This window comes from Macrobrachium rosenbergii, chromosome 54 (assembly GCF_040412425.1).
Source record: "Macrobrachium rosenbergii isolate ZJJX-2024 chromosome 54, ASM4041242v1, whole genome shotgun sequence".
Lineage (NCBI taxonomy): Eukaryota > Metazoa > Arthropoda > Malacostraca > Decapoda > Palaemonidae > Macrobrachium > Macrobrachium rosenbergii.
Window position 1 is genome coordinate 12460103 of NC_089794.1, and position 10000 is coordinate 12470102.

Consider the following 10000-nt stretch of genomic DNA (forward strand, 5'->3'; position numbering starts at 1 on the left):
ATTGCAAGAAATTAAGATAAATATAAAAATAAAAATTATATTAAATAAGAATATAAATAAGAATATAACACAAAATATGAAATAATAAAATGTAACAAAAAATAAGAAGTAAAAATAATAAGAATTGAAATATGAATAAAATACAATGCCAGAAAAGCTTCTGATAATCCGACTTGTTTCTTGACAAACACGTAATCATTACTATTTACATTCAGTTTTTTCTTAAATATGAAAAAATTTCAGAAGTGGTCAGGAATGACACTCCTTAAAAATGAGAAACACTGAAGTGCTACTTGAATCAATATTGCACTTCTTAAAAATCAAGAAACACAGAAATGGTATGGAACTGCACTTCTCAACAATGAAGAAACTTTGAAGCTGTCCATCATTTCTTAAAAACGAATAAACTTCGAAGTGGTCAGGATCGCACTTCTAAAAAACGAAGAGACTTCAAAACGAACTACAACTGCACAGCTTAAAAATCAAGAAAATTCAGAATGAACCACAATTGCACTGTTTAATAACGAAGAAAACTCAAATTAACAACAACTGCACTGCATAAAATGAAGAAAATTCAAAATGAACCACAATTGCACTGCTTAAAATACGAAAATTCAAAATTAACAACTGCACTGCTTAAAAACGAAGAAATTTCAAAATGAACCACAATTGCACTGTATAAAAATGAAGAAAATTCAAAATGAACCACAAATGCACTGCTTAAAAATGGAGAAAATTCAAAATAAACCACTTCACTGCTTAACAATGAAGAAACTTCAAAATTAACAACAACTGAACTGCTTAAAACAGAAAAAATTAAAAATGAACAACAACTGCATTGCCTAAGAATGAAGAAAATTCAAAATGAACCAAAATTGCACTGCTTTAAAATGAAGAAAATTCAAAATTAACCACAACTTCACTGCTTAAAAATGAAGAAAAGTCAAAATGAACCACAGCTGCACTGCTTAAAAACGAAGAAAATTCAAAATTAAAAATAACTAAATTCACAAATGCACTTAAAAAAAAAAAAAATTCAAAAGGAACCACAACTGCACTGCTAAAAAATGAAGAAAATTCAAAATTAAATACAACTGCACTGCTTAAAAATAAAAGAAATTAAAAATGAACAACATCAGCATTGCATAAAAGTGAAGAAAATTCAAAATTAACAAAAACGGCACTACCAAAAAATGAAAATTCAAAATGAACCACAAATGCACTGCTTGAAAATGAAGAAAATTCAAAATGAACAACAACTGCACTGCTAAATATGAAGAAAATTCAAAATGAACCAAAACTGCACTGCTTAAAAATGAAGAAAATTCAAAATGAACCAAAACACTGCTAAATATGAACTTGCTTTAAAATTAAAGCAAATTCAAAATTAACCACAACTTCCCTGCTTAAAAAAGAAGAAAATTCAAAATGAACCAAAATTGCACTGCTTAAAAATGAAGAAAATTCAAAATTAACAACAACTACGCTGCATAAAAATAAGCAAAATTCAAAATGAACAACAAATGCACTGCTTAACAATGAAGAGAATTCAAAAGGAACCACAACTGCACTGCTTAAAAATGAATAAATCTCAATATTAACTAAAACTGCACTGCTTAAAAGTAAAAAAATTCAAAATGAACAACAACAGCATTGCTTAAAAGTGAAGAAAATTCAAAATCAACGAAAACGGCACTGCCAAAAAATGAAAATTCGAAATGAAACCACAACTGCACAGCTTAAAAATGAAGAAAATTCAAAATGAACAACAACTGCACTGCTTTAAATATGAACAAAATTCAAAATGAACCAAAACTGCACTGATTAAAAATGAAGAAAATTCAAAATGAACCACAACTGCACTGCTAAATATGAACTTGCATTGCTTAAAAATAAAGCAAATTCAGAATGAACCACAATTGCACTGCTTAAAAATGAAGAAAATTCAAAATGACTACAACTGCACTGCTTAAAAATGAAGAAAATTCAAAATGAATCATAACTGCACTGCTTAAAAATGAAGAAAATTCAAAATGAACCACAACTGCACTGTTTAAAAATTAATAAAATTCAAAATGAACTACAACTGCACTGCTTAAAAATGAAGAAAATTCAGAATGAACCACAATTGCACTCCTTAAAAATGAAGAAAATTCAAAATGAACTACAACTATACTGTTTAAAAATGAATAAAATTCAAAATTAACAAATGCACTGCTTAAAAATGAAGAAAATTCAAAATGAACCGCAACTGCACTGCTTAAAAATGAAGAAAATTCAAAATTAACTAGAACTGCATTGCTTAAGAATGAAGAAAATTCAAAATGAACTACAACTGCATTGCTTAAAAATTAAAATTAAAAATAAAATACAACTGCACTGCTTAAAAACGAAGAAAATTCAAAATGAACTACAACTGCACTGCTTAAAAATAAAAAATTTCAAAATGAACTACAACTGCACTTTCTTCAAATGAAGAAACTTTAAAATGACCAGATTTGAAAATTCAACATGAAGGTGAAACTCACTTAAAAATTAAGAAAATCTAAAATTAACAAACTTCTTAAAAATTATAAAATAAACCACTTTTTTTCAATATGAACTACAACTGCACTGTTAAATAGAACCAAAATAACACTGCATCTTTAAAACTAAATAATTCATTTTGAAGCACTCAAGAATCGAAAATTTAAAAATGAAGAAATTAATAAAAAATGAAGTATTAAACCAATAACACACTTCTTTAAATTGAAGAAAATTTGAAAATGAGACCAGAACTGCACTCCTTAAAAATGGAGGAAAATTTGGAAATTTACAACTCTGCTTAAAAAATAAGCAAAATTCCTGAAAACAAAGTGATTTTAAATGAAAAAAATAAAAAGAACTGAACTGCACTGCTAAAAATGAAAATTCAAAATTAAATACAACTACTGACCAAAAAATAAAAAAGAAATTCAAAACTGAACAACAAGTGGTATTAGAATCACTTTTCCCTTCTTAAAAATTAATAAAAAATGAAAATGGTAAAAGAACCAGTACTAGCAATGCTTTACAAATGAAGAAAATTCAAAATGAACAAATGGTATAAATATGAACAAAATTAAAATGAACCAAAACTGCAGTTCTAAAAATGAAGAAAATTCAAAATGAACCATTAGAACCAGTATGAACTTGCATTGCTTAAAAATAAAAAATTGAGACACTGAAATGGACTTCTTAAAAATAAACAAAATGTCAAAATGAAAACTTGCTGAAAATGATAAAATTCAAAATGAACCACAATACACTGCTTGAAAATGAAGAAAATTCAAAATGAACCACAACTGCAGTGGTTAAAATGAAGAACCAGCATTGCACTTCACTGCTTTAAAATGAAGAAAATTTAAAATGACTGACATTGTGATTAAAAATTAAAAAATTCAACATTGCATTGCTTATAAAGAAAGAAAATTTGAAATTAACCAAAGAACTGCACTAAAAATGGCAAATTTAAAATAAAATGGAAGAAAAATGAAGAAAATTTGAACCAATTGTACTTTTAAATTGAATGAAGAAACACAGAAAAAATGGAAAATTACAAAATGAACTACAATCTGTACTTCTTAAAAATTAAGAAAATATGAACTGGTATTAAAACAAGAAAATCAACATGAACTTAAAAATTAACTGCTGAAGTGAATCAAAATCCACAACTGCACTTCTTAAAAATAAAGAAAATCTTAAGTGGTTCAAGAAGAAAATCAGTATGCACCACAACTTCACTTCTTAACAATGAAAATGTCAACATGAAATGAAAATGTGCTGCTTAAAAATAAATATGCAGAAAACCATAATGTGTGATTGAAGAAAATTCAAAATCATCTAAACTTCTTAAAACAAAAAATTCAAAATAACAAATGCACCTTAAAAATTAAGGCACTTCAAAATGATCTAATCAACTTACCTTTAAAAATGAAGTAAATTCAAAATTTCACTTTTAAAAATAAAAAATTCAAAGGGTAGAAGTGGTTATTAGAAAATTCAAATGGTACAACTCATTAAAAATGAATGAAAAAATTAAATGAACTAGAACTAGTATTGCAGTTCATAAAAATAAAGAGGTGCTTAAAAATGGAAAATTAGAACCAGCACTAAAAATTAAAAATTCAAAATAAATTGTTTCATTTTTCAAAAGAGGAAACTTTAAACTGCTCCAGAATTAAACTTCTTGAAAGTGAAGTCACTTAGAAGTTGTCCAAAATTACAATTCTTAAAAATTATAGCATTTCACTTTTTTAATATGAAGGTGAACGAAGTGATACTAGAACCAGTAACACTCATCTTTAAAACTAAATACATTTTGAAGCACTCAAGAATCGCACTTTTTAAAAAATGTAGGTTTAAACAAATTTTTAAAACTAAATCAATTTTGAAGTAGACCATACTATATATATATATAAAAATGGAGGAACTATGGATGGTATATATTGCACTTCCTAAAATGAAGTGATTTTGAAATAGTAAAGAACTGAACTTATATAAACTAGTATTAGATATATAAAACTAAGAATAAAGTATATTATATATATTTTATATTAAAAATTAATAAAATCTAAAATGGTACTAAAACCGGTCTATTTGAAAAACATGGAAAACCATTTTGCAGTTCTAATGTTGAAGTTTGTACTAGAACCAGAGATGTTACAAAAGAGAATTTTAAATGGACTTATAAACATATAAAATTCTGAAAAAGATACTGAACCAGAATCGCACTTGAAAGTCGAATACAAATATATTAGTAAAATATTGCACTTCAAAATGAACGATCAGTAATCAGTACTGCAAATAAATAAAGAAAATCTGAAATTATAAAAGAACTATTTCTTAAAATGAAGAAGTATCGATTTATATTTGAACCAGTATTGTACTTTTTAAGAATGAAGAAACACAGAAGTGGTATTACACCCAATCTGTACTTCTTAAAAATTAAGAAAATATGAACTGGTATTAGAACAAGAATCTGATTCACTGAAGTGGAATCAATCCCGTTTCATATAAAATGAAAAATATATTTAAATGGTTCATGCAGTATAGTTTATAACAATGAATGTACAAATGCTTAAGAAATGCACACAAATATGCAGAAAAGCATATGTGTGATTAGAACAACTATTAAACTATAAACAAAAACCTATAAGTATATTATTATTATAAATGAAGTTACCTTGAAGTAGTACAGGAAATAAAGTCGAAAATAAAGGTCAGGGTATTAGACCCAATATGGTACTTTTAAAATTGAATGAAATCTAAAATGGTGATTAAACTGAATCACTTCATAAAAATAAAAAGGTGTAATAATCATTAAAATATATATAATCATATATTATAATATTTTGTTTTATATTTATAAATAACTATACAATATCATTATTATAATATTTTGTTTTATTTTAGTCAAATAACTATACAATATATATATATATATATATATATATATATATATATATATATATATATATATATATATATATATATTTATATACATACATATATATGTTTATAAATAACTAAATAGTTATACAAAATTTAACAAAACCCCTAATGTTGGTTTGTACATATAAATATGTATAATAAAAGGATTTTATATTTAGCATATCTTAAATTTTAAAGTCGAATATAAATATATTAGTAAAACTTATTTATTCACTGAACGATCAGTAATATTTATAAATAACTTATATCTGAAAAAATGACATGTTGATTTATATGTCTTAACAATCAGTAATTCACATATATATATATCATTCCCATTATTCCTTGTAACAAAAAAAGCTCAAATTCTGATTCATGGTGAACAATCAATGATATATAAACAAAAATAAATCTATTTTTAGATACAGTTTATATTCATAAATGCATATAAGTATATAAAAATTATATATGTATATATATATATATGTATGTATATTATTTATATTACAGTATATGTATATATATATATATATATATATATATATATATATATATATATATATATATATATATATATATACAGGAGTTGAAATAATACTTAGAGAGCATTATCTAATAAGGACTACCAAAAGAAAGTAATTTCTTATGGTAGTTCTTGATAGAAGGACAAAACCATGAAAATACCTGCCGAATCAATAGGCGCACAGGCCTGGCTTTTGTTTGGCCAACTTTATTTCCATGTTAAAACTCTCAAAGGTATTTTTCCATAGCATGGTGATTCAGATAACTTTTACCAAATAAAAAGCCTTTTTTATATTCATATCTTTTCCTCAATAAATTATTTTTATATATTCGAAATTAAGTTGTACTTACAGTAGGGTTTAAATGACATAGCACATTACCAAAGAGAGAAGTTTGAGGGCATAGGCCTAGGTTAGGCTACCAAACTTCATTTTTTCCAGGTTTTGCCATTTTACGAGACATCGTTTGATGAAAACGTAAATTGAAAAAGATTTGTTACATTTATAAAAAAAAAAATACAGCTATCTTTAATTTGAATGGAAAAACATAAGTTGTTTTCTAAAGTTTGTTTAGGTCGTCCTGAAATACTCTCACCAAGTGTGACGCTTTGGAATTTCGATGAGAAACCGGATTTGATACAGAGCATTTCGTTATTACAACTCTAACGATGCCTTCACATATCTAAAACTAAAACATTTATGGCATAGACGGTATCTTACAGGCCTACCTACTGCAAAGAATCTTTATGACTGACAAAATACAGTAGATGTCCTTCTGCATTGCAGTAACATGTTGAAAAGGCGAGCAGGATCTTTTCACCTTATGTCATGTGGCTTATATAAGATCAACTGGGTTCTGATTTCAATACTGGAACCACTAATGCACTCATGTGCTGAAAATAGCATGCTGAAAATCTAAAACAGTGTAATAGAGAAAGCGTATCTGCTGCGAGGAAGACATTGTTCTGCCTAGGCCTAGCACAAAATTATGGGGAAATGAACTTCACCATGATTTGCTTACCTCTGAAGTGTTGTTTCTTTTTCTCTTGAAGAATTTCTGTGCCAATGTCTGGAATTATAAGCTGCACAACTTATTATTAACACGAAAATGAACGAAACAAATCGCCGGATACACAACACGTTCAGAGGGTATTCAGGACGGCAGCAACACTGGCTGCAAGCAGCGTCGGGCCTCTGGTGGCTTGACACCAAACTACACGGTACTAGTTCACAGATAACATCTCCAGTTATTACTATCTGTGCTACGACTCTTGTTCTCTCTAGGATTAATCTTAATCATATTTTCATTTCCAGTTTGTTACGCCAGTATTTGGAAAAAGCGGAACATCGTTTTACAGCATCGTAATTTGCGGTTCGTCAAAAAACGGCGCCGTTAACCACATCTCCACGGCATCCAAAAGGGAGTGGTTACTACGAATGTCATCTGTTGAATACGTTTTCAATACCAGAACAGTTTTATCAAAGAAATCGTTGAGGCTTTCGAAGGAAATAGGAATAAAAACAGTGTTTTGTGGAAATTCAGTGGGATTGATTTACTTAGCGATACCTAAGATATCGGTCCATTAAATAAATGAAATTACGCAAAGAACGAAAATAGTAATTTCAAAGTTTGTTTTTTTTATACTTCTAGATAATGATAGTAATAATATAACCATCATCATCATCAATATTATTACTAATGAAAATGATGGGGGATAATAATGAAAATGATAACATAATTATTATTAATATAAGATTACGTACATACCAACAAGAAAATTAACACCATACACTTATGAGATGCTCAATATCAATAATAATAATAATAATAATAATAATAATAATAATAATAATAATAATAATAACCTGAACTACAGTAATGGAAGAAAAACATTCTTCATTGTTTCATTATTTGCTTTAGGATATGACATGCATGAAAGAAGCATTTGTTCTCTCTCTCTCTCTCTCTTCACAAGATGAGTCTGCTACCAGAGGAGATGGACTATATCATCTTTTAGCATTCCATCTTTGTCCTAAATGATTATCTTTAATGGGCGATTATCACAAAGAAGAGGCGTGTCCACTGGAATCCTCCCTTTCCAAGGCTGTGTTTCTGTATAAATGGCGGTTTCTCAGCTGGTTTGTCGTCAGTTTCCGAAGAGGGACCTCAGCCACTCATTCACTCATTCATCATGAAGGTTGCTGTAAGTGCTTATAAATTTAAATCTTTTCGAAGACCAAACATAGTGGTATATACATTATCCAATATGTTCGTTATTACCAGTATTATTGACACAATTAGTTCATTTTGTTACAGTGTTTCTACAATAATTGTTTCTTTAATATTCTTGATAATTTCAATCGACCAGAATAATTAACACAGTGGTATACATGATCCAATATGTTTATTACTAGTATTGTTAATGGATTTTTTTTTTTATTCTGTTGCAGTGTTTCTATAATCACTTTCTTAAAAACTCTTGATAATTACAAAATCAGTATTGATATAAGAAAATAACGCTAATGCTTGTATACCTGACGCCCTTTCCAGATTGTCTTGTGCCTTTTGGCCGTTGCCTTGGCAGAACCTGAGGCCAATCCACCGGTGCTGGCCGGTCACCCTCTGCACTACAACCATCGTGAGTCCTTTAGATGTTTTCTCATTCTTGGATTTTATTGAAAATTCTTTTATTTTAAAAGAAATTTTGTTTTTAAATGAGTTTATTCTGTGTAATTTCAGCAGAGATATTCCTTAGTCTTTTTATCTGCCAATTTCCTGTTAGTTTTAGAACAGATTTCGTACTAACTTTGACTTTCTCTTCTCAAGCCATTATCAAGTTTGAATGTTTTATTTTTCTTTCACAGCCTACGGATTCCCACTCATCCACAACCTGGGGTTACCCCTGACCTACAGCCATCGATTCCCACTCACCTACGGCCACGACCTCCCTCTCACCTACAGCAACAGATTCCCACTCCCCTACAACCAGGGACTCGGGTATCCCTTCGGCCCTAACTTCTACCCAAGAGGGCTGCCAGCAGCAGGAGCAGGTGCACAGGATTAAGGACCTTAATTAAAGATGATGTGTTTTTGATTTCCTAAATAAATCACTATTTAAAAGTAATATTGTTTTTATTTTCTCCTTTCAATTGTAAATGAAATAATGAAATGGAAAAATTAACATAATGCAGTTTTTTATATTTTCCGGATAATTTACATTAATTAAGGGAATGGGATTATGTATAATTAAAATAATGGATACTTCACAGAATAAAGGTGCGAATAATAAAGAAAATAAAATTAAAGGTAATCAATTTACAATGAAAATAAAAATATTTCATTAAAAGAAAAAATTTTATTTTAAGATATTAAGATAAAAAATAAACAATATTGCATAAGAATATAACACAAAATATAAAATAATAAAATAAAAAAAAAATAGGAAGAGTAAGATAATAAACAATTGAACTATGAATAAAATACAGTGCCAGAAAAGCTTCTGATAATCTCTCTTGTTTCTTGACAAACACGTAATCATTACTATTTACATTCAGTTTTTTCTTGAATATGAAGAAATTCAGAAGTGGTCAGGATTGCACTTCTTAAAAACCAAAAAACTTCAAACCGAACCACAACTGCACTGTTTAAAAATGAAGAAAATTCAAAATGAACGACAATCGCACTGTTTAAAAAGAAAGAAAATTCAAAATGAACCACAATTGCACTGCTTAAAAATGAAGAAAATTTAAAATGAACCACAAATGCAATGCTTAAAAATTAACATTCAAAATGAACCACAATTGCACTGCTTAAAAATGAAGAAAATTTAAAAGGAACCACAACTGCACTGATTAAAAATTAAGAAAATTCAAAATGAAAAACAAATATACTGCTAAATATGAACAAAATTCAAAATGAACTACAACTGCACTGCTTAAAAATGAAGATAATTCAAAATGAACCGCAACTGCACTGCTTAAAAATAAACAAAATTCAAAATGAACCACAAATGCACTGCATAAAAATT

The 10000-nt window shown here is 28.1% G+C and overlaps 1 protein-coding gene across 7 annotated transcripts in view; it reads right to left on the reverse strand.

Annotated features, from left to right (window-relative positions):
* The window catches only part of LOC136834745 (uncharacterized), a 179301-nt gene that overhangs the window by 165297 nt on the left and 4004 nt on the right, over positions 1-10000 (reverse strand). Inside the window, exon 1 of one of the 7 annotated variants that reach the window (XR_010851867.1) lies at positions 6994-7614. The exons of 4 other annotated variants lie outside the window; for them this stretch is intronic. The gene's annotated coding sequence lies outside the window, so the exon portion shown is untranslated. Of the gene's footprint in view, positions 1-6700; positions 6801-6993; positions 7616-10000 lie in introns of those variants that run through there. 2 more of the 7 variants (XR_010851868.1, XM_067097344.1) reach the window with 2 other exon arrangements.